The 26,278-nt window shown below is 41.2% G+C and overlaps 1 protein-coding gene across 1 annotated transcript in view; it reads right to left on the reverse strand.

The window, feature by feature from the left end:
• LOC139419520 (neuronal tyrosine-phosphorylated phosphoinositide-3-kinase adapter 1-like) overlaps nucleotides 1-21,193 on the reverse strand; it is a 124,572-nt gene extending 103,379 nt beyond the window's left edge. Inside the window, exon 1 of the mRNA XM_071169479.1 lies at nucleotides 21,117-21,193. The gene's annotated coding sequence lies outside the window, so the exon portion shown is untranslated. The remainder of the gene's footprint in view (nucleotides 1-21,116) is intronic.
• Between the last annotated feature and the right edge of the window lie 5,085 nt (nucleotides 21,194-26,278).

A 26,278-nucleotide genomic window follows, 5' to 3' on the forward strand; every position in this document is an offset into this window, starting at 1 on the left:
CTCCTTGTTCGGGCGGCGTTCGGCGGTCGACATCACTGGCCTTCTAGCCATCGCCGCTCCATTTTTCATTGTTCCATTTGTTTTGTCTTGTTCCCCGCACACCTGGTTTACATTCCCTAATCACACTGCATATATATATATTCCTCTGTTCCCCCCATGTCTTTGTGTGGAATGGTTTTGTTTTGTGTTTGTTGTATCGCGCCAGTCTGGTTTTTCACCATGGGCATTGCCTGTTCCCCATTTGAGGAATTATTGATGAACCTTATTGTTATAAGGTATTTTGGGCTTGTCACTTTTGCCAGTTGGCTTGAGTTGTAGCTGTTTGCGCCCATCTGTTTGTTGCTCTTGGCTAATGAAGTCGCCTGATCACCTATTCTCTGCTGTCCTGCACTTGACTCGAATGACCAGCAGTGAAAACCCTGACAACAACAAACCTGCCAAGAGAGGGCCACCCACCAAAACTCACGGACCAGGCAAGGAGGGCATTAATCAGAGAGGCAATAAAGAAACCAAAGATAACCCTGAAGGAGCTGCAAATCTCCATGGCAGAGATTTGAGTATCTGTCCATAGGACCACTTTAAGCCATACACCCCACAGAGTTGGGCTTTACGGAGGAGTGGGCAGAAAAAAAGCCATTGCTTACAGAAAAAAAATAAGCAAAAACGTTTGGTGTTCGCCAAAAGGCATGTGAGAGACTCCTCAAACATATGGAAGAATGTACTCTGGTCAGATGAGACTAAAATGAAGCTTTTTGGCCATCAAGGAAAATGCTATGTCTGGCGCAAACCCAACACCTCTCATCACCCTGACAACACCATCCCCACAGTGAAGCGTGGTGGTTGCAGCATCATGCTATGGGGATGTTTTTCATCGGCAGGGACTGGGAAACTGGTCAGAATTGATGGAATGATGGACGGCGCTAAATACAGGGAAATTCTTGAGGGAAACCTGTTTCAGTCTTCCAGAGATTTGAGACTGGGACGGAGGTTCACCTTCCAGCAGGACAATGACCCTAAGCATAGTGCTAAAGCATCACTCGAGTGGTTTAAGGGAAAACATTTAAATGTCTTGGAATGGCCTAGTCAAAGCCCAGACCTCAATCCAATTGAGACTTAAAGATTGATGTACACCAGCGGAACCCATCCAACTTGAAGGAGCTGGAGCAGTTTTGCCTTGAAGAATGGGCAAAATACCAGTGGCTAGATGTGCCAAGCTTATAGAGACATACAGCTGTAATTGCTGCAAAAGGTGGATCTTTAAAGTTTTGACTTTGGGCACGTGAATAGTTATGCATGCTGAGGTTTTCATTTTTTTTGTCTTATTTCTTGTTTGTTTCACCAAAAAATATATTTTGCATCTTCAAAGTGGTAGGCATGTTGTGTAAATTAAATGATACAAACCCCCCAAAAGTATATTTTAATTCCAGGTTGTAAGGCAACAAAATAGGAAAATTGCCAAGGGGGGGTGAATACTTTCCCAATCCACCGTACACTTGCGTACATAGTGAATTAGTGTAACTTTTTTTGAGTATGTTTTTAAGGCCAAAACCATACTGTATATTACCTTATTATTCTTTCTTATTTTTGCAAGCAAATTAAAATTACAGTAAACTAGTCGTGCTCTCTCTCTCTCTCGTTCTCCCACCATGGTGTAGTCAACATACAAAGGCACTCAATGACCTCCCTCTCCCCCTCCCTCCCTCCTGCCCTCCATTCCCTACCCCAACCTGCCGTTGGCTTCATCATCTCTGGCTGGTATCTGCAGTAACCAAGGTGACTCAGTGCACTCAGCACACATGAACATTCACTGGCCACACGCACACACACACACACACACACACACACACATACTGTGCTCAAGAAAATTACAAATGGAAGAGAAGCTAAAACAACCCCAGAGCTCCAGACACACACAACCACCTCTACTGTCTCAGACAATACCTTAGTGCTGCTCTGAGAGAGAGAGAGAGAGAGAGAGAGATAGAGAGAGAGAGAAAGACAGAGAGCGAGAGATAGAGAGGGGTGAGGAAGAGAGAGAGAGAAGGGGGGACGAAGAGAGTGGAAGTGAGAGAGAGAGAGAGAGAGAAAGAAAGTTGAGAGATAGAGGAGGCAGAGAAGAAGAGAGAGAAAGAGAATGAGAGAGAAGGGGGGAGAGGAAGAGAAAGAAAGAGAGAGGAAGAGACAGAGTATATACTGCCACTGAAAGCTCAGCATGTGTGGTACAGTATGTGCATAATGAGAGGCTTGGCACAACAGCACATCACACTCCTCAGTGACACCAATGGGTTGCTGCTGAGTCTCTCATACAACAGGATAGCTTGCCCTTGAGACACAGACACACTCTGCCTCAGCTGCCTCTGTGAGCCGAAATTCACACACTCCAAATGACCAGGCCAGCTTGACCTGCTGCTGGTGTCCTGCGTTGCCATGGGAAATTTGGTATCCACCATCATGTCTTACACCCACAGACAGGAACACACACAAACACTCACTTACTTACACTCAATCATGCACACACACAAAACAACATGTCATGCAAACAAACACACACTGATATCCCTCCCACCTCGAAATCTCTGGGGAGCATTTTGGCTAGTTGAGGGTACTTCCTGTGACTACTTCCTGTCATGTGCTGTCTGTGCTACTGGGTTCATCCCTCCCATCTGGGTAGCTCAGGTATAGAGAAGGCATGTGAGTGTGGAAAGAGGTGTGTGTGTGTGTGTGTGTGTGTGTGTGTGTGTGTGTGTGTGTGTGTGTGTGTGTGTGTGTGTGTGTGTGTGTGTGTGTGTGTGTGTGCGTGTGCGTGCGTGCGTGCGTGCGTGCGTGCGTGCGTGCGTGTGTGTGTGTGTGTGTGTGTGTGTGCATATGAAAGAGAGAGAGAGAGCGAGAGAGAGAGAGAATGAAAGAGAGAGAGGAGTGAAAAAGAGAGAGAGAGGGTTGATATCAGTAATGAAAATGGTAAAAATGCAGTTCCTCAGGGAGGACGGGGCGCCCCGTTCTGCTGAAGCCTAAAGACACACACTCCTGAACACTAAGCCAGCATTCTTTCCGAAACAGGATCTGACTATCCTATCGTCTGATGCCAATTTCCCTGCAACATTGCCCTGCGCCCTCCTTGGTACTCTGAAATCTTTTGTATAATTCAGAGCATTTGTTTGTTTCTTGACCAATCAAAAAATTATGAAACTATATGAAACATTAAAAAACATGGATGCAAATGTGTTTTTAGGCAAACCTACAATGCCTCTGACATCATTAAAAATATAGTAGCATCATGAGGCAATGAATCAGGACTATGTGAAATACATACAACATGATCCACAGCCATGTACCAACCCCTTTAATTTCTACCATCTCCCAAAATTGTCATCATATTCTGTCTGAGAAGACACCAATGTCTAAGAGTGTGTCTGTCTGTCTACTGTAGTTGAGGTTTCTGAGTTAAATATATTAAAATTTCTGAGTTAAATATATTTACATACTGTGTGGCAAACCCAGATGAGATGAGATCCATGACAATTAACACAGTATTTGGAGAAGATAGAGCCCTACCCCTGGGGGTGTGTACCCTTTGACCTCTTCTGAAGTGGAGCGAGCAGCAAGGAGCAGTGTTTCTGTAATGTTTACCTGTTTCTGGGCCAGCCAGCGAAAGAGAGGAGAAAGGGATGCTACTGGAAGGAGGTCTGCTGCTCTGCACTGCCTTCCATGCCTGTTTCGCTCCCTCGCTGTTGTGTATGATTCATGTTCCAATAAACCACTTCTTTGAAACATTTATGTGGTTTATTTGTTTGTATCCTATCGCTGCCCTCTTTTGTTCCTTTCAACTGCCTCTTTTCCCCCAAAACAATTCTGCACTGTTACTGAGCAGGAATCATATTCTAAATCTACCTCTCTCTCCCTCTCTCTCTTGTTCACTACAGTCTAAATAGTTGATTAACCCTTTCCCCTTCATTTATCTTCATTTATACTGTATGTCAGCTTTGTGCAGTTCAGTGGGTGAATGGCTTTTATTGCTGGCTCCAACAAAATGGACTTAATCAACACAACACTAACACTAATCACATTATGGTCATTTCAACCAGCATTCTACTGTAAGGCATATTGTACTGTGCCTCCAATTTGAAAGGTCAACTCGACCAGATCACAAATAGATGTTGGACTAGTCTCGCTGCTAGACTCATGATACAGCGACTGATGTTGGAAGATACTAATGTTGGACTAATGTCTGCGCAGAAAAATATAGTGTTTAATAAATTAATATCTGGGTTTCGATCAGACGGAGAGGAGCTCATCCACACAAGCTGAGTTCTCAAAGAGGAGAGAAGAGGAGAGGTGGGGGCTGTTGTTATGAGAGACATACACATCACAATATCTCATTGAAACCCTCATCTCTGTCAAGTTTATTGCCATATAAAGACAGTTATTATGATTGATCTAGACTTCCATGTGACTCAGAACCTTACATCATTTGGGGATATTCTGTGTAGGGGAACTTTTATTTTATTATAATGTATATGTTTTTAGAGGTTAGATCAGCTTTAATATTGCAGATAGATTGTAGCTTCCATCAATGTAATGTTCTGCATAATTTCCAATCCCCCATATATATTGTATATATATATATATACAGTGGGGCAAAAAAGTATTTAGTCAGACACCAATTGTGCAAGTTCTCCTACTTAAAAAGATGAGAGAGGCCTGTAATTTTCATCATAGGTACACTTCAACTATGACAGACAAGAAAAAAAATCCAGAAAATCACATTGTAGGATCTTTTATGAATTTATTTGCAAATTATGGTGGAAAATAAGTATTTGGTCACCTACAAACAAGTAAGATTTCTGGCTCTCACAGACCTGTAACTTCTTCTTTAAGAGGCTCCTCTGTCCTCCACTCGTTACCTGTATTAATGGCACCTGTTTGAACTTGTTATCAGTATAAAAGACACCTGTCCATAACCTCAAACAGTCACACTCCAAACTCCACTATGGCCAAGACCAAAGAGCTGCCAAAGGACACCAGAAAAAAAAATTGTAGACCTGCACCAGGCTGGGAAGACTGAATCTGCAATAGGTACGCAGCTTGGTTTGAAGAACTCAACTGTGGGAGCAATTATTAGGAAATGGAAGACATACAAGACCACTGATAATCTCCCTCGATCTGGGGCTCCACGCAAGATCTCACCCCGTAGGGGTCAAAATGATCACAAGAACGGTGAGCAAAAATCCCAGAACCACACGGGGGGACCTAGTGAATGACCTACAGAGAGCTGGGACCAAAGTAACAAAGCCTACCATCAGTAACACACTACCCCGCCATGGACTCAAATCCTGCAGTGCCAGACGTGTCCCCCTGCTTAAGCCAGTACATGTCTAGGCCCGTCTGAAGTTTGCTAGAGAGCATTTGGATGATCCAGAAGAAGATTGGGAGAATGTCATATGGTCAGATGAAACCAAAATATAACTTTTTGGTAAAAACTCAACTTGTCGTGTTTGGAGGACAAAGAATGCTGAGTTGCATCCAAAGAACACCATACCTACTGTGAAGCATGGGGGTGGAAACATCATGCTTTGGGGCTGTTTTCTGCAAAGGGACCAGGATGACTGATCCATGTAAAGGAAAGAATGAATGGGACCATGTATCGTGAGATTTTGAGTGAAAACCTCCTTCCATCAGCAAGGGCATTGAAGATGAAACGTGGCTGAGTCTTTCAGCATGACAATGATCCCAAACACACCACCCGGGCAACGAAGGAGTGGCTTTGTAAGAAGCATTTCAAGGTCCTGGAGTGGCCTAGCCAGTCTCCAGATCTCAACCCCATAGAAAATCTTTGAAGGGAGTTGAAAGTCCGTGTTGCCCAGCAACAGCCCCAAAACATCACTGCTCTATAGGAGATCTGCATGGAGGAATGGGCCAAAATACCAGCAACAGTGTGTGAAAACCTTGTGAAGACTTACAGAAAACCTTTGACCTCTGTCATTGCCAACAAAGGGTATATAACAAAGTATTGAGATAAACTTTTGTTATTGACCAAATACTTATTTTCCACCATAATTTGCAAATAAATTCATTAAAAATCCTACAATGTGATTTTCTGGATTTTTTTTCTCATTTTGTCTGTCATAGTTGAAGTGTACCTATGATGAAAATTACAGGCCTCTCTACTTTTTTGCTCCACTGTATATACCCCATAATGACAAAGCGAAAACATGTTTTTAGAAATTATAACAACTTTATTAAAAATAGAAATACCTTATTTAAATAACTATTCAGACCCTTTGATATCCTGTTTCCATTGATCATCCTTGAGAGGTTTCTACAACTTTGATTGAAGTCCACCTGTGGTAAATTTAATTGATTGGACATGATTTGGAAAGGCACACACCTGTCTATATAAGGTCCCACGGTTGACAGTGCATATCAGTACAACCAAGAAATGAGGTCGAAGGGAATTGTCCGTTGACCTCTGAGACAGGATTGTGTTTAGATAAAGATCTGGGGAAGGGTACGAAAAAATGTCTGCAGCATCCATCATTCTTAAATGGAAGAAGTTTCAAACCACCAACCCCTTTCCTAGTGCTGGCCGCCCAGCAAAACTGAGCGATTGGGGGAGAAGGGCCTTGGTCAAGGAGGTAGCCAAGAACCGATGGTCACTCTGACAGAGCAACAGAGTTCCTCTGTGGCGATGGGAGAACCTTCCAGAAGGGCAACCATCTCTGCAGCACTCCACCAATCAGGCCTTTATGGTAGAGTGGCCAGACGGAAAGCCACTCCTCAGTAAAGGAACATGACAGCCCGCTTGGAGTTTGCCAAAAGGCACCTAAAGACTCTCAGGCCATGAGAAACAGAGAAACAGATTCTCTGGGCTGATGAAACCAAGATTGACCTCTTTGGCTTGAATGCCAAGTGTCAGGTCAGGAGGAAACCTGGCACCATCCCTATGGTGAAGCATGGTGGTGGCAGCATCATGCTATGGGGATGTTTTTCAGTGACAGGGACTGGGAGACTAGTCAGGATCAAGGGAAAGATGAATGGAGCAATGTACAGAGAGATCCTTGATGAAAACCTGCTCCAGAGCACTCAGGACCTCAGGCTGGGGCGAAGGTTCTCCTTCCAACAGGACAACGGCCCTAAGCACACAGCCAACACAACGCAGTAGTGGCTTTGGGACAAGTCTCTGAATGTCCTTGAGTGGCCCAGCCAGAGCTCGGACTTGAACCTCTGCAGCAATGCTCCCCATCCAGCCTGACAGAGCTTGAGAGGATCTGCAGAGAAGAATGGGAGAAACTGACCAAATACAGGTGTGCCAAGCTTGTAGTGTCACACCCTCGAAGACTCGAGGCTGTAATTGCTGCCAAAGGTGCTTCAACAAAGTAGTGAGTAAAGGATCTGAATAACTATGTAAAAGGGATATTTCCATGTTTTTGCTTTGTCATTGTGTGTATATTGATGAGGGAAAACATGTTTTCATCCATTTTAGAATACGCTGTAACATAACAACATTTTGAAAATGTCAAGGCTACCTGCCACCCCACATATATATACAGTACCAGTCAAAAGTTTGGACATAGAATAATAGTGAAGACATCAAAACTACAAAATAACACATATGGAAACATGTAGTAACAAAAAGTGTTAAACAAATCAAAATAGATTTCAGATTTTTCAAAGTAGCCACCATTGCCTTGATAACAACTTTGCACACTCTTGGCATTCTCTCAACCAGCTTCACCTGGAATGCTTTTCCAACAGTCTTGAAGGAGTTCCCACATATGCTGAGCAGTTATTGGCTGCTTTTCCTTGCTCGTGTTTCTTGGCCCAAACTAGTCTCTTTTTCTTATTGGTGTTCTTTAGTAGTGGTTTCTTTGCAGCAATTAGACCATAAATGCCTAATTCAAGCAGTCTCCCCTGAACAGTTGATGTTGAGATGAGTCTGTTACTTTGACTCTGCATTTATGTGGGCTGCAATCTGAGGTGCAGTTAACTCTAATGAACTTATCCTCTGCAGCAGAGGTAACTCTGGTTCTTCCTTTCCTGTGGCGGTCCTCATGAGAGCCAGTTTCATCATAGCGCTTGATGGGTTTTGCGACTGCACTTGAAGAAACTTTCAAAGTTCTTGAAATTTTCCAAATTGACTGACCTTCATGTTTTAAAGTAATGATGGACTGTTGTTTCTCTTTGCTTATTTGAGCTGTTCTTGCCATAATATGAACTTGGTATTTTACCAAATAGAGCTATCTTCTGTATAGCACCCATACCTTGTCATATATATACTGTACTCTATATGTCATGACGTTGGCCGGTGGGTAAGGTTTATGACCCCCCATAAATACCTTTCTCCCTTCCCTCTCTTGACTCTACAGAGGGACTCTTGAATAGCCTTTGTTAAACATAGAGAGTCTGGGAATATCAAACAAGTGGAGGGAAAGGAACCATATTTCGGTAATAGAACCAGTTGAAAATATGTGTTGGTACTTAATGAATATGATGTCAGTTCGGTTGTCATCTGAGACATTATGACTGATGACAGGACAACCTAAACTGTATCTGGGAAAGTCTACACATTATAGTTATCAGATTCACATGTAATTGTTGTGCAATTCAAATTTTTAAATATACAATTATTTATGAAAATATTAAATGTAATTTTAGCTTCCAAATGAGAGATTTGGGTTTTCATAAGGTTAGGGCTCGGCTCAATCAGTGGCCCGCCCCTGTGAAGAGACATGGGTTATAAACTATGAAACACACCCTTCTCTCCCTCCACTATATAAGCCCTTGACGAAAATGTAACCTCCTGTTCCGAGGACGATAGGAAGATGGTCCATATGTTGAAAAGGACTAACATGTCAACTACAGAACTAAGCCAACCTCAGCGTGAGCTTTGGATGTGAATGGTATGAACTTTGATCTCTTATTCACTAAAGAAGTGAGAAATCCTAGCCATTGAGTTAGCAACAGCAGCTGTAAACGTGGGCTAGGAAAGGACAGACAGAGTATCCCTTCTACCACACAACGACGACACTACAACATAACCCGTTCACCACCAGAGACACTCTTCAAAGGACAAAGGACTCTGTTGGGCAGCACGGCCTTCCATCTACCACCAACCTATTGAAGCGCAGCTCAGAGTAAATATTTATTGCATTTTCCTTTTCCAAATGGGCAGTAATTTAGAATGCATAAGATACTGTATTTACGATAGCATGGCTTCTACCTTTGTTCCTCAAGTCTTCCCGCTCTTTCACTCAAACCCAGACCCCGTTCTTTGTGTAACCAGCTGTCATATCTGTTCCGCCCACTAGGGACGTTTTCCTTCATGACATAATTTGTAATCAATGTATGATTCATTCTGTGTATATGTAATTCTGTGTGATTAGTTAGGTATTTAGTAAATAAATAAATAAACCCAATTTTGTATTGCTGATTCAACTTGTTAGCCAGGGTTCGTGAAGATAACCAAGAATTTACAACTTTCAGATGAGACTGAAACAATGTGACGATTAATGTTGACTGCTATTGATGTAAAATATTACTAGATCTTTAAGAGTTTATTTGGAAGATAACAGCTCCATAAATATTATTTTGTGGTGCCCCGACTTTCTAGTTAATAACATTTACATGATTAGCTCAATCAGGTAATATTAATTACAGAGAAAGGATTTTATAGCATGTCATATCACTTAATCCGGCAAAGCCAAAGACACGACATATACTATCTATTGCATCTTAGTCTATGCCGCTCTGACATTGCTCATCCATATATTTATTTGTTCCTATTCCATTCCTTTACTTAGATTTGTGTGTATTGGGTATCTGTTGTGGAATTGTTAGATATTACTTGTTAGATATTGCTGCACTGTCATAACTAGAAGCACAAGCATTTCACTACACTCACAATAACATCTGCTAATCACGTGTATGTGACCAATTACATTTGATTTGATTTGACAATACAACTGATTGGCTCAAACGCATTAAGAAGGAAAGAAATTACGCGAATGAAATTTTAACAAGGTACACCTGTTAATTGAAATCCATTTCAGGTGACTACCTCAAGAAGCTGGTTGAGAGAATGCCACGAGTGTGCAAAGCTGTCATCAAGGCAAAGGGAGGCTACTTTGAAGAATCTCAAATATAAAATATGAGTATATTTAAATATAATATGAAAATATGTATTGATTACTACATGATTCCATATGTGTTATTCCATAGTTTCGATGTCTTCACTATTATGCTACAATGTAGAAAATAGTAAAAAAATAAAGAAAACCCTTTGATTGAATAGGTGTGCCCAAACTTTTGACTGGTACTGTATATTTTCAAAGAAGAGTGAATCATCATTATTTGGACCGTATAGGTTAATAAGCCATATCTGTTATGGGCCAATAACATATTTAAAATCATCCATCTACCTTGAGGATCTGTTTAGACAATTTGCACATTCGGATCAAAATTACTATTAATTAATATCATCACCCCTTTTGAATTTCTTTACCCATGGGAGAAGTATACCCCCCCCCCCCCCCCCCCAGTCCTTTTTCCACACAACTTCATCTAAAATTGTTGACTGAGTTTCCTGTAAAAAAATTAGATATCATATTCCTTCTCTTTTAGCCAGGTAAACACTGATAGTCTTTTCTTATTATCTGCTAGGTCATTACAATTATAACTGGCTATACTTATTTCACCATTTACCATAATGAGACACAAGTTTCAAATCTATTTATCATAATATATGTTTGTAAACTCATCATTAAAAAGTACCATAGTGAAGCAGATCAACAGCCAAAAGCATTTCCATCGCCCTCACCTCAATTTGCATTAAAATATTTAAAAAAATATATATAAAAAATCCTGCTTATCTTAATTTCCATAATTAACAAATAATATTTGTAATAATGTAGGTGGATTGTTACCTACCATCAGGATTGTTACCTCTAACCAGGATTGTTACCTCTAACCAGGATTGTTACCTCTAACCAGGATTGTTACCTCTAACCAGGATTGTTACCTCTAACTAGGATTGTTACCTCTAACTAGGATTGTTACCTCTAACCAGGATTGTTACCTCTAACCAGGATTGTTACCTCTAACCAGGATTGTTACCTCTAACTAGGATTGTTACCTCCCACCAGGATTGTTACCTCTAACCAGGATTGTTACCTCTAACTAGGATTGCTACCTCTAACTAGGATTGCTACATCTAACTAGGATTGTTACCTCTAACCAGGATTTCCATTACAAAAATTACATTTTTAGCAAGCAATTATTATTTTAGCAAACAATTATTGTAATTCATCCTATATTGTCCTTAACATCTTTACTCCCTAGCAACAGTTGTGGGATACACACACACACACACACACACACACACACACACACACACACACACACACACACACACACACACACACACTCAACCCCTTTCCCCACAACCAACCATAGTCTCAGATTCTCAACAGTTGCACCATCCCCGAGCCCAACTCAAGAAACGTCTTGATTTACAAATGCATATACAGTTGCAGCTGTTTGAGAAGGCAGGGAAAACTGAGCAAAAAAGGCAAAAAATTGGTAGATTTGATTAACCATTTCATGGTATCCAATTGTTTGTAGTTACTGTCTTGTCTCTTCGCTTCAACTCCCGTACGGGCTCGGGAGAGACGAAGGTCGAGAGCCATGCGTCCTTCGAAACACAACCCAACCAAGCCGCACTGCTTCTTAACACAGCGCGCATCCAAACCGGAAGCCAGCCGCACCAATGTGTCAGAGGAAACACTGTACACCTAGCGACCTGGTCAACATGCACTGCGCCTGGCCCGCCACAGGAGTCGCTAGTGCGCGATGAGACAAGGATATCCCTACCGGCCAAACCCTCCCTAACCCAGACGACGCTAGGCCAATTGTGTGTCGCCCCATGGCCCTCCATTTGCGGCCGGCTGCGACAGAGCCTGGGCTCGAACCCAGAGACTCTGTTGGCACAGCTCGTGCTGCCATGCAGTGCCTTAGACCACTGCGCCACCCGGGAGGCCTCACAGGATCAGAATCTTGAGGGGGCGGTGCTGCTCTAGTAGGTCTCTGAACACATTCATCTTTCTGATTTGGCTGCATATAGGCTACTTACAGTAGGCCCATAAACAGATAAGGACTTCTCCTTAGTGTATGGGTCTCTCAGGTGGGTGTCTAGGGTATAGGGTTGGGGAGTGTTCCATAATGATAGGACAATAAATAAATCAACTATATTTCTCATTTATTTTCAAATGTACAGTGCCTTGCGAAAGTATTCGGCCCCCTTGAACTTTGCGACCTTTTGCCAAATTTCAGGCTTCAAACATAAAGATATAAAACTGTATTTTTTTGTGAAGAATCAACAACAAGTGGGACACAATCATGAAGTGGAACGACATTTATTGGATATTTCAAACTTTTTTAACAAATCAAAAACTGAAAAATTGGGCGTGCAAAATTATTCAGCCCCTTTACTTTCAGTGCAGCAAACTCTCTCCAGAAGTTCATTGAGGATCTCTGAATGATCCAATGTTGACCTAAATGACTAATGATGATAAATACAATCCACCTGTGTGTAATCAAGTCTCCGTATAAATGCACCTGCACTGTGATAGTCTCAGAGGTCCGTTAAAAGCGCAGAGAGCATCATGAAGAACAAGGAACACACCAGGCAGGTCCGAGATACTGTTGTGAAGAAGTTAAAGCCGGATTTGGATACAAAAAGATTTCCCAAGCTTTAAACATCCCAAGGAGCACTGTGCAAGCGATAATATTGAAATGGAAGTAGTATCAGACCACTGCAAATCTACCAAGACCTGGCCGTCCCTCTAAACTTTCAGCTCATACAAGGAGAAGACTGATCAGAGATGCAGCCTCATGATCACTCTGGATGAACTGCAGAGATCTACAGCTGAGGTGGGAGACTCTGTCCATAGGACAACAATCAGTCGTATATTGCACAAATCTGGCTTTTATGGAAGAGTGGCAAGAAGAAAGCCATTTCTTAAAGATATCCATAAAAAGTGTGTTTAAAGTTTGCCACAAGCCACCTGGGGGACACACCAAACATGTGGAAGAAGGTGCTCTGGTCAGATGAAACCAAAATGGAACTTTTTGGCAACAATGCAAAACGTTATGTTTGGCGTAAAAGCAACACAGCTGAACACACCATCCCCACTGTCAAACATGGTGGTGGCAGCATCATGGTTTGGGCCTGCTTTTCTTCAGCAGGGACAGGGAAGATGGTTAAAATTGATGGGAAGATGGATGGAGCCAAATACAGGACCATTCTGGAAGAAAACCTGATGGAGTCTGCAAAAGACCTGAGACTGGGACGGAGATTTGTCTTCCAACAAGACAATGATCCAAAACATAAAGCAAAATCTACAATGGAATGGTTCAAAAATAAACATATCCAGGTGTTAGAATGGCCAAGTCAAAGTCCAGACCTGAATCCAATCGAGAATCTGTGGAAAGAACTGAAAACTGCTGTTCACAAATGCTCTCCATCCAACCTCACTGAGCTCGAGCTGTTTTGCAAGGAGGAATGGGAAAAAATTTCAGTCTCTCGATGTGCAAAACTGATAGAGACATACCCCAAGCGACTTACAGCTGTAATCGCTGCAAAAGGTGGCGCTACAAAGTATTAACTTAAGGGGGCTGAATAATTTTGCACGCCCAATTTTTCAGTTTTTGATTTGTTAAAAAAGTTTGAAATATCCAATAAATGTCGTTCCACTTCATGATTGTGTCCCACTTGTTGTTGATTCTTCACAAAAAAATACAGTTTTATATCTTTATGTTTGAAGCCTGAAATGTGGCAAAAGGTCGCAAAGTTCAAGGGGGCCGAATACTTTCGCAAGGCACTGTAACTCCACACTTTTCCAAACACAAAAACACACACCCCACCTTCCATCACAATACACCTGTACATACCAACATACTGAGCCTTCTATGTCCTCTGTGTTTTATCTCTACCATGTTGATTCAGTACTTTTGTGTTCCAGTTCCTTATATTTGAAAATGTATTATTTCGTGAATTATCTTTTCTTCTAATGCTGTCTTATCAATTCATGAAATAATATAAATGGAAAATCTAATACTAATTATTTTACAACATTCCCCATCTAGAATGGTATAGTGTAGTTGTAGTTTATTTCTTTAACAATAGTTGTTTTATTACAATCCCTAACATGGCTAGTATTGGGTGTTCCATTATTCAACTCCTCCATGGGAACGTTGTAATATTTAGAATGGCCATGGAGTCATCTTTGTGTCTCAGAACATTTGTATCAATATACAGTTTATTGACTCTGAGAGCCTCACGCTTCCCATTTATTCTATTCTCCTTGAATATTAGGAACAAAACTCTGCGCCATTCTTCATTTTCCTTCGGGAACTGATCATTCATGCCTATTTTTGTGTTAGCAAGTATTTTACCCAGGCTTTAAGCATTATTTTATCTTTAAATAGCAAATTTGGCAACGATTGGGCGCTCATATCTCAGTCCTCTCTGTCCAAAACGGTGTACACATTCCATTTGGATTTTGTCGACAGCTTTGCGTGGGATCTGAAGCGCTGTAAGGAGGAACTTCCTCACTACACCCTCAGGAACATCTCCTTCTTTCTCTTGGATACCAGTAATACAGGATGTTCTCTCCTAGATCTGGTCTGCATGTCAATTAAGGCTTCTCTCAGAAAGATGTTTCCTTTTTAAGTTCATTAACGTCCGTTTCAATCTTATTGACTGTCCCTTTTAGCTTGTTTGTTTCTTTCTCCATTGTCACAGCTTTTTCATCACTCATCTCAAGGCTCGCCTTCAACTCCTTAATACCTTCACTACCTAATTCAAGTATGCCCAGTTTGTGATTTATCAATTTTAACAGATCGGTTATCCACCCTTCCCATTCCTTAGACTAACTTACAGATATTGAATATTAAGTTTTTATATTGAGGTGAACTGCACTGCTGTGTTCAGTCCGCCACCTTGTTCCTCTTATTCCTTAACTTAATCTACTAACAAATCTGGGAATTATCCTGATCCCGTGAGCACCCCACTCCTCCTCCCATCAGTCCTCAGCTTTAGAGAGGACTACAGCTGGACTCCACAGTCACACTACAGTCTGTGCTACTCCTACACCTGCTCTGGTTCCTTTACCCACACTCACAGACTCTCTCTCTCCCTCTCTCTACCCCTCTCTCCCGCTCTCTCTTTCTCTCCCCCTCTCCCCACAAACAGGGCTCTGAATCATACTGTATATAATCATACTGTTCACACTCTGGTCCAGTCAAATTAAATTTTGCGCTTCCAGGACATCTGCAGTAAAAGATTCATTGCGGATCAGCCAGATCAGGAGCCCAGCAGTGCGGAACTCTAGTGGAGAAATTAGCTTTAAATGTGAGCATCTGCCATGTCTGTCTGACACTCGTCAGTTCCTCCCTTCATCTCTCTCGCGCTGTCTTTCTCTCTCTCTCTGTCCTCTCTTACTCTCTGTCCTCTCTCTCTCTTTGTCCTCGCTCTGTCCTCTCTCTCTCTCTCTGTCCTCTCTCTGTCTCTCTCTTCTCTCTCTCTCTCTCTCTCTCTCTCTCTCTCTCTCTGTGTTCTCTCTCTCTCTCCTCTCTCTCTCTGTGTTCTCTCTCTCTCTCTCTCCTCTCTCTCTCTGTGTTCTCTCTCTCCTCTCTCTCTCTCTCTGTGTCCTCTCTCTCTCACTCTCTCGGTGCTCTCTCTCTCTCTCTGTCCTCTCTCTCTTTGTCTCTCTTCCGTCTTTCCCTCTGTGAGCCTTTTCTTGCCCCCTGTCTGTCAGGCTCATTTGAGTATCCCTCCATCTTTCAATCACTCAACATCTCTGGAATCCCACTGCATGTCTGTGTCTGATGGAATGTCTAAGCCTCCTCAGGCAAATGGCCAGATAGTGGGCTCTCTCTCTTTCCCTCTCGTTCATTGCAGTGGACCCTTTCGTTTTCCCTCTTTTAGTCATCACCAGTTTTACACCGACAGTGCCTTCAGAAAGTATTCACATCCCTTGAGTTTTTCCACATTTTGTTGCGTTACTGCCTGAATTTAAAATGGATGAAATATTGTTTGTCACTGGCCTACACACAATACCCCATAATGTCAAAGTGGAATGATGTTTTTCAAAATGTTTACAAATTAAGAAAAAATGAAAAGCTCAAATGTCTTGAGTCAATAAGTATTCAGCCCCTTTGTTATGGCAAGCCTAACTAAGCTCAGGAGTAAACATTTGCTTAACAAGTCACATAATAAGTTGCATGTGTGCAATTATAGTGTTTAACATGATTTATGAATGACTACCTCATCTCTGAACCCCACATATACAATGATCTGTCAGGTCCCTCAGTCGAGCAGGGAATTTCAAACACAGATTCAACCACAAAGACCAGAGAGGCTTTCCAATGCCTCGCAAAGAAGGGCGCCTATTGGTAGATGGGTTTTAAAAAAGCAGACATTGAATATCACTTTCAGAATGGTAAAGTTATTCATTACACTTTGGATGTAGCAATTTACCCAGTCACTACAAAGATATAAGCATCCATAAAACAGTTAAAGAGTTTAATGACTGTGATAGGAGAAAACTGAGGATGGATCAACAACATTGTAGTTAGTCCACAATACTAACCTAATTGACAGAGGGCAAAGAAGGAAGCCCGTACAGATTTTTTTTTTCAGAAACATGCATCCGGTTTGCAACAAGGCACTAAAATAATACTGTAACAAAATGTTTCAAAGCAATTCACTTTTTGTAGTGAATACAAAGTGTTGTGTTTGGGGGAAATCCAATTCAACATATTACTGAGTACCACTTTCCATATTTTAAAGTATAGTGGTAGCTGCATCATGTTATGGGTATGCTTGTAATCGTTAAGGACTGGGTAGTATTTCAGGATAAAAAAAGAAACGGAATGGAGCTAAGCACAGGCAAAATCCTAGAGGAAAACCTGGTTCAGTCTGCTTTCCACCAGACACTGGTAGATGAATTTACCTTTCAGCAGGACAATAACCTAAAACACAAGGCCAAATCTACACTGGAGTTGCTTAACAAGAAGACAGTGAATGTTCCTGAGTGGCCGAGTTAAAGTTTTGACTTAAATCTACTTGAAAATGTATGACACAGACTTAAATTGGTTGTCTAACAATGGTCAACAACCAATTTGATAGGTCTTGAAGAATTTTGAAAAGAATAATGGGCAAATGTTGCACAATCCAAGTGTGGAAAGCCTTTAGAGAGTTTGAATACTTATGTAAATGAGATATTAATGCATTTAATTTTCAATACATTTGCAGGAGATTTTAAAAACATGTTTTCTCTTTGTCATGATGGGGTATTGTGTGTAAATAGGTGAGAAAAACATATATTTAATCCATTTTGAAATTAGACTGTGACACAACAAAATGTGGAATAAGTCAAGGAGTATGAAATCTTTCTGAAGGCACAACACTATCCACGCCGGTGTCGCTGTTTGCATCCTACTCATTGATATCTGGAAATGGATGTCAAAATGAATGTGAGGGTTCCTGCAATGCTGCTGAAACATGTGCTTTTCATTCATGTACTTTCAGTCAGAAGCTGCTCAATATAGAGAGGGTTCATTAGGTCCATCGACTCCACTGTAACTGTCCTTTCTCAGGTGGATGGTAGCATTGGCAAAGAAAAAAAAACAGAATTCTGTGACATTCAGGGAGAAAGGGTTCGGTGGCATCAGCCACCTTAGTAGGAAGAGAAATATGTAGGCTGTGTGTTCTAATCCACAACCACTAGGAGTTTCTATAGATGATCTTGTTGCTATAATCACTGAACACTGGAGGAGTTTAGGGACTTTGGGTGAGGATGATGATACTTTTTCTACCATTTTATCTTTATTTAACTAGGAAAGTCAGTTAAGAACAAATTCTTATTTACAATGAAGGCCTAGGAACAGTGGGTTAACTGCCTTGTTCAGGGGCAGAACGACAGGTTTTTACACATTGTCAGGGCAGGGATTTGATTTAGCAACCTTTCGGTTACTGGCCCAAAGCTCTAACCACTAGGCTACTTAATGCTTTTAAGTTTTGTTTTCAACAATATTTTAGGATACATTGGTATCCTATAATAATATAGACATACACAGAGACACACGCACATAAATACCTATATGGAGATTGATTTTCATATAAAAATATGATCAAATCCCGACATATGCATGCACATTTATAGTATAATACCAATATGTATGTAAACTTTCACGATAGCAGAAAATTGTCAAACAAACACACAAGCGAGTAAGAAGCAGTTTGCCATCTTGATGCCAGTCAATTCAGGCATTGCACTGGAAGTTGATGTTAAATTCAACTGACCAGAAATTAAATGAAAATGACCACAAATCAGACACATATTACTGCACATGTACACTCATAGGAACATACAGTTGAAGTCGGAAGTTTACATACACCTTAGCCAAATACATTTAAACTCAGTTTTTCACAATTCTGGACATTTCATCTGAGTAAAAATTCCCTGTCTTAGCTCAGTTAGGATCACAACTTTATTTTAAGAATGTGAAATGTCAGAAGAATAATAGTAGAGAGAATTATTTATTTCAGCATTTATTTCTTTCATCACATTCCCAGTGGGTCAGAAGTTTACATACACTCAATTAGTATTTGGGAGCATTGCCTTTAACTTGGGTCAAGCGTTTCGGGTAGCCTTCCACAAGCTTCCCACAATAAGTTGGGTGAATTTTGGCCCATTCCTCCTGACAGAGCTGCTGTAACTGAATCAGGTTTGTAGGCCTCCTTGCTCGCACACGCTTTTTCAGTTCTGACAACAAATGTTCTATCGGATTGAGGTCAGGGCTTTGTCATGACCACTCCAATACCTTGACTTTGTTGTCCTTAAGCCATTTTGCCACAACTTTGGAAGTATGCTTGGGGTCATTGTTCATTTGGAAGAACCATTTCCGACCAAACTTTAACTTCCTGACTGATGTCTTCAGATGTTTCTTCAATATATCCACATAATTTTCCTCCCTCATGATGCCATCTATTTTATGAAGTGCACCAGTCCCTCCTGCAGCAAAGCACTGCCACAACATGATGCTGCCACCCCCGTGCTTCACGGTTGGGATGGTGTTCTTCCGCTTGCAAGCCTCCCCCTTTTTCCTCCAAACATAACGATGTTATTGTGGCCAAACAGTTTTATTTTTGTTTCATCAGACCAGAGGATATTTCTCCAAAAAGTATGATCTTTGTCCCCTTGTGCAGTTGCAAACCGTAGTCTGGCTTTTTTATGGCGGTTTTGGAGCAGTGGCTTCTCCTTGCTGAGCGGCCTTTCAGGTTATGTCGATATAGGACTCGTTTTACTGTGGATATAGATACTTTTGTACCTGCTTCCTCCAGCATCTTCACAAGGTCCTTTGCTGTTGTTCTGGGATTGATTTGCACTTTTTGCACCAAAGTACGTTCATCTCTAGGAGACATCTCCTTCCTGAGCGGTATGACGGCTGCGTGGTCCCATGGTGTTTATACTTTTGTACTATTTTTTATACAGATGAATGTGGTACCTTCAGGCGTTTGGAAACTTCTGACCCACTGCAATTGTGATACACTGAATGATAAGTGAAATAATCTGTCTGTAAACAATTGTTGGAAAAATGACTTGTGTCATGCACAAAGTAGATGTCTTAACCGACTTGCCAAAACTATAGTTTGTTAACAAGACAATTGTGGAGTGTTTGAAAAAACTAGTTTTAATGACTCCAACCTAAGTGTTTGTAAACTTCCAACTTCAACTGTACATACAGTGGGGACTTGTGACAGGACATGGAATTGGATTCAGTCACATAAATTGTTAGCCTCCAGACATGTGTAGACATCATTGTACATGTGGAGTTTCTTATCATGTGGAGCTTCTTATCTTTTCATTTTTATCAAAGCTTCCTTCCCCAAGCTAAAACTCCTCACTACACCCTGGTATTCAAATACAATTATTTACAAGTATTGGCATAGAAAATATGCTTGTATGGAAAAGCTCCACATGGAGCTTTTCTATACAAGGGTGGAGACAAATGGCTGCAGTCACAGTCACACAAATAACTTACAGATAGTGTATATTGGAATCCCCCACCACACCAAACTCCCTCCTGTAATTTAATAGGCCTATATTCTGTGTTAATTTCTCAGTCTGCAATACAAATATTTTATCCTGAAAGGTGTATCTGAGTACTCGTCACGTCTCAGCGTATCCAGCACTAAAATGTTACACACGCCACGCCCCCACGCCTCTGTTTGTCCAATTTAACGACCAGCTTGATAGATGCATTCTGTACATGTGGCATATGCATTCTCACGCTGTCATTAAATGTGTTTAAGACGAAATTATATTAGCTAAAGCACTGATATCAAAATAGCTTCATGAACTCAAAATAAATTATCATCCCAGCCAGACGAGCACATCCCCAACCCCAACACCCCATAGACGCGCGCATGATAAACCCATTCACCTGACTACGCGCACAGACGCGGTGCGTAGGCCTAATGTCTACACATTTATTCACATAAACAACAGAAACAATGTCATTATTATGAATTCCAACGACACTGTCGGTATGTTTACGCGATGACCACGTCTGATAAGAGGTTTTTTGACAAAGCCATCCGTTAAAATATGATTAGAAAGATACCGTGCATGGGATCCATCATCACAAGTCAGCTGCTGGACTTTTTTGTTTTTCTGTGAAATATTTACGAGCACTAGTCACGTCACGACTGAAGTTAAACGCACAGTACTAAAACATTGGATACGTTATCTTTATTCTATCGCCAATAAAGCAGACATGCTGACTAGAGTTTCTGTGGGAAATGGCATAGCATACAAACACACGATATATCATCTACCATGCCTACGTGTGCTACAGCAGAAATTGCATACATGTAAATTATTGTGGAAAAACAACTTGCACCGACCTCTAGCTCCTATTTACATTGACTTCACATGCAGTAAGGAAGGCTGTATGCAAAAACCTATTTAAGGGATCTGATTTAATCTATGGTGTTTGGGGCAACATTTGCTGTTCCTATAACATGGTATGGGAAATGAAGGTAAAGGCATTACCTTATAGAAATACTGATGTATGGCTTGGCGCAGGGGTAACTGCCGATATCCAGTAGTAAAATCAGACAACAACAAAACCACGCCGTGATGTTGATGATGACATTGCCGTCTTTTCCAAATGTGTCAAGAAATACTGAAAGATATAATAAATAAATGGGGCGGATCTGAGAGGATTCTCGGTTCTTGTTTACATGAACAGCGTTTCCCTCTTTCCACCGATTAAACCGGCACCATACCCTAAGAAATCTGATTGAAATCCATGATGCAGTTCATTGCGACGTTATAAAAATGTTCCTCTCCAAAAAAACAGAGGGATAAACCCCATTCACAAATAAAATAATGTAATGCTATTAAATTATGCGCCTTTTCGGAACCATCAGATGAAACATGGATGGTTTTGGCTGAAAATAACAACAGCACAAATAAACACAGACATTTCGGTTCAAGCAGTGCGCTACCAGATATTTGCATTTATATTCATATGCATAGCTGTCCAGAAGAGGCCATTGGTTGATAAAAAAAAACGGATGCAACGAGGCAGGTTTATGAAGATTATATAATGCGCGTCTCGTTCAACCCGATGTGACGTCGTTTTTTCGATGGTCGAGTCGACATATCTGCCCGCCTGACCGAGTAGCCTACGAATTTTCTATACGTCGTTTTTTTTCAAAATTTATATGTCTGCCCTTTTCTCCACCTCTATCAACTGACTCGGCTCCAGGAGGCTATTTACAATTTCGTCTGCGGACTCGTTGCAGACGTAACAGACTGACAGCGTGTGCATTCCTAAACGCACATCCCCAATAGCAGCCCATCTTCACCTTAGGAACTGACAGACATAGGCTACAACATTACATTCACACATAAAATAACACACGGCTTGCGAAAAGCACATTGTGCACCGGTTGACATGACACATATTCACACCAAACTCATTGAACTTCAACAGACAGGGTCAAAACAATTATTCAGAAATACATTAAACCATTTCAGGACGTTGCCGATTAGCCAGTTATAGCCTACTCATGAACAGTTTATTACAGGCATTAACCCTGTCACTTCGTTAGGCTAGTCCTATTTCCCATCCTGAGGTCTGTATTTTCAATATTGTGAACTGCAAACTGAATTGGGATTGAGTTAAATTGGGATTTTGTCGGCGGTGGAAGTGTCCCAAAACTGTTTGACATTCCACTATGATCTTTTTTAAACAGATAGCCAGTCTATTCAATTACCACTCTATAATAGTTGCCTATTTAGCCTAAAGTTCTCTAAGGCTTACTTTCATGTTGGTATTCCTTCAATCCCGCCTAGTTTCTCCTCTCCATCCCATCACTCGCCTCTTAATCTATAAATAGAAGCACCTTTGAAAATGGCTGCACCATCATCACTGTCTTATATGACAGGTTGGCATGTGAAGAAGGGAAACATGTAGCAGATTTATTCTCAGAAGCTGAACACTCTCAGGGTGTAACGGGATACCAAAGAGCCTGAGAGCAGTTTTGCAGTTATGTTCTATTTATTTCCTACAAATTCGCAATTCTAAAGTTCAGGGGGGACTGGAAAGGGGAATGGAAACAATAGCAAAGTATGTAATCTGTCAGCAGGCTTTCCGCCTACAATTAGAGGTTTAAAATGTTCACTCAGGATATGAGCTGCCTGGGTGCGGCGCTGTTCAGAAGCTGTGGTGCTGAATCTAGATGGTCTTCTCTTTACTTAGCTTTTCGCCTTTGCGGTATTGTCCATGGTGCTGAACTACCGTGCTCATGAGCGCAGCGCTGTTCAGTGGCATGGTGCTGAATCAACTGTCAGTCTTCTGTTTAGGCTAGCCTACTTCATGCTGGTCGCGGGCCTGTCCACGGTGCTAAAAGGTGTGTGGGCCTGAGCGCATTGCTGTTCAGTTGAACAGTGGTGCTAAAGTTTCTGTTGACTTTGAGCTGAACTCTTAACTGCCCATGTTGCCATGTTGCTGAATGTTTGTGAGGTGGTGAGGCTTATCAATGGATTCCTGCAGGCTAGAGATATCTTCATTGTACTTGCGGCTTCTACAATGTCAGTTACAACGCAGGGAGGGGTTCAATGCTTGGGGTCTCAGTCATGCAGTCAACAGTCCATTACATGCTTTGTTACAGGTAATATAAAAAGTTGTGCATTCCTGGTCCCTCCTGAGAAATGTTTGTATAAGTGTATTCTTTGTCTGTATGTAGCCATAGGCTCTCCGTGGTTATACAGTTAAAGTCGGAAGTTTACATACACTTAGGTTGGAGTCATTAAAACTCGGTTTTCAACCACTCCACAATTTTGTTGTTAACAAACTAAAGTTTTGGCAAGTCGGTTAGAACATCTACTTTGTGCATGACACAAGTCATTTCTCCAACAGTTGTTTACAGACAGATTATTTCACTTATCATTCAGTGTATCACAATTGCAGTGGGTCAGAAGTTTACATACACTAAGTTGACTGTGCCTTTAAACAGCTTGGAAAATTCCAGAAAATGATGTTATGGCTTTAGAAGCTTCTGATTTACATATTTGAGTCAATTGGAGGTGTACCCTGGCTGTATTTCAAGGCCTACCTTCAAACTCAGTGCCTCTTTGCTTGACATCATGGGAAAATCAAAAGAATTCAGCCAAGACTTTTGAATAAAAAATGGTAGACCTCCATAAGTCTGGTTCATCCTTGGGAGCAATTTTCAAACGACTGAAGGTACCACATCCATCTGTACAAACAATAGTACGCAAGTAAAAAGATCATGGGACCACACAGCCATCATACCACTCAGGAAGGAGACGCATTCTGTCTCCTAGAGATGAACGTACTTTGGTGCGAATCAATCCCAGAACAACAGTAAAGGACCTTGTGATGATGCTGGAGGAAACAGGTACAAAAGTATCTATATCCACAGTAAAACAAATCCTATATCGACATAACCTGAAGGACCGCTCAGCAAGGAAGAAGCCACTGCTCCAAAACCGCCATAAAAAAGCCAGACTACGGTTTGCAACGGCACATGGAGACAAAAATCATACTTTTTGGAGAAATGTCCTCAGGTCTGATGAAACAAAAATAGAACTGTTTGAGGGAGGAAAATTATGTGGATTTATTGAAACAACATATCAAGACATCTGTCAGGAAGTTAAAGCTTGGTCGCAAATGGGTCTTCCAAATGGACAATGACCTCAAGCATACTTCCAAAGTTGTGGCAAAATGGCTTAAGGACAACAAAGTCAAGGTGGCCATGACAAAGCCCTGACCTCAATCTGATAGAGAATTTGTTGTCAGAACTGAAAAAGCGTGTGCGAGCAAGGAGGCCTACAAACCTGATTCAGTTACACCATCTCTGTCAGGAGGAATGGGCCAAAATTCACCCAACTTATTGTGGGAAGTTTGTGGAAGGCTAACTGAAACATTTGACCCAAGTTAAACAATTTAAAGGCAATGCTACCAAATACTAATTGAGTGTATGTAAACTTCTGACCCACTGGGAATGTGATGAAAGAAATAAAAGCTGAAATAAATAATTCTCTCTACTATTATTCTGACATTTAACATTCTTAAAATAAAGTGGTGATCCTAACTGACCTAAAATAGGGATTTTTTACTCAGATTAAATGTCAGGAATTGCAAAAAACTACATTTAAATGTATTTGGCTAAGGTGTATGTAAACTTCTGACTTCAACTGTATGCAAATATCGCTATCGTAGAAAGAATCATATCCATTAGGCTACTGTGTAGGCCTAAGCTCCAAACCAGGGAGATGGACGAAATGAGAGAAAAGATAGGGAAAGGGGGATACCTAGTCAGTTGCACAACTGAATGCATTCCACTGAAATGTGTCTTTCGCATTTAACCCAACCCCTCTGAATCAGAGAGGTGCGGGGTGCTGCCTAAATCGAAAATAGCTGAGTGCATATGTGTAATATCCTTTCTAGATAAATAAATAACATTTTTTATGTATTCTCTATTCGACTCATACTCTTAACTTAATTTTACCATTAGTTAAAGGCCAACCTTTTGTGCTTTATACCCTTTCAAATCAAATCAAATGATATTCGTCACATTTTTATTTTTATTTATTTTTTATTTCACCTTTATTTAACCAGGTAGGCTAGTTGAGAACAAGTTCTCATTTGCAACTGCGACCTGGCCAAGATAAAGCATAGCAGTGTGAACAGACAACACAGAGTTACACATGGAGTAAACAATAAACAAGTCAATAACACAGTAGAAAAAAAAGAGAGTCTATATACATTGTGTGCAAAAGGCATGAGGAGGTAGGCGAATAATTACAATTTTGCAGATTAACACTGGAGTGATAAATGATCAGATGGTCATGTACAGGTAGAGATATTGGTGTGCAAAAGAGCAGAAAAGTAAATAAATATAAACAGTATGGGGATGAGGTAGGTAAAATTGGGTGGGCTATTTACCGATAGACTATGTACAGCTGCAGCGATCGGTTAGCTGCTCAGATAGCAGATGTTTGAAGTTGGTGAGGGAGATAAAAGTCTCCAACTTCAGCGATTTTTGCAATTCGTTCCAGTCACAGGCAGCAGAGAACTGGAACGAAAGGCGGCCAAATGAGGTGTTGGCTTTAGGGATGATCAGTGAGATACACCTGCTGGAGCGCGTGCTACGGGTGGGTGTTGCCATCGTGACCAGTGAACCGAGATAAGGCGGAGCTTTACCTAGCATGGACTTGTAGATGACCTGGAGCCAGTGGGTCTGGCGACGAATATGTCGCGAGGGCCAGCCGACATGGGCTGAATACAACACCTTACCGTGAAATGCTTACTTGCAAGCGTTAACCAAAAATGCAGTTCAAGAAATAGAGTTAAGAAAATATTTACTAAATAAAGTTTAAATAAATAAATACAAATAAGTAATACAACAAAATGACATAACAATTTCCAGGCAATATACAGGGGGTACCAATACCAAGTCAATGTGCGTGGTACAGGTTAGTCGAGGTCATTTGTAAAGTGACTATTCATAGATAATAAACAGCGTGTAGCAGTAAATAGTCCCGGTGGCCATTTGATTAATCGTTCAACAGTCTTATGGCTTGGGGGTAGAAGCTGTTAAGGAGCCTTTTTGTCCTAGACTTGGTGCTCTGGTACCACTTGTCATGCGGTAGCAGAGAGAACAGTCTGTGAATTGGGT

This window comes from Oncorhynchus clarkii, chromosome 10 (genome assembly GCF_045791955.1).
Source record: "Oncorhynchus clarkii lewisi isolate Uvic-CL-2024 chromosome 10, UVic_Ocla_1.0, whole genome shotgun sequence".
Classification (NCBI taxonomy): domain Eukaryota; kingdom Metazoa; phylum Chordata; class Actinopteri; order Salmoniformes; family Salmonidae; genus Oncorhynchus; species Oncorhynchus clarkii.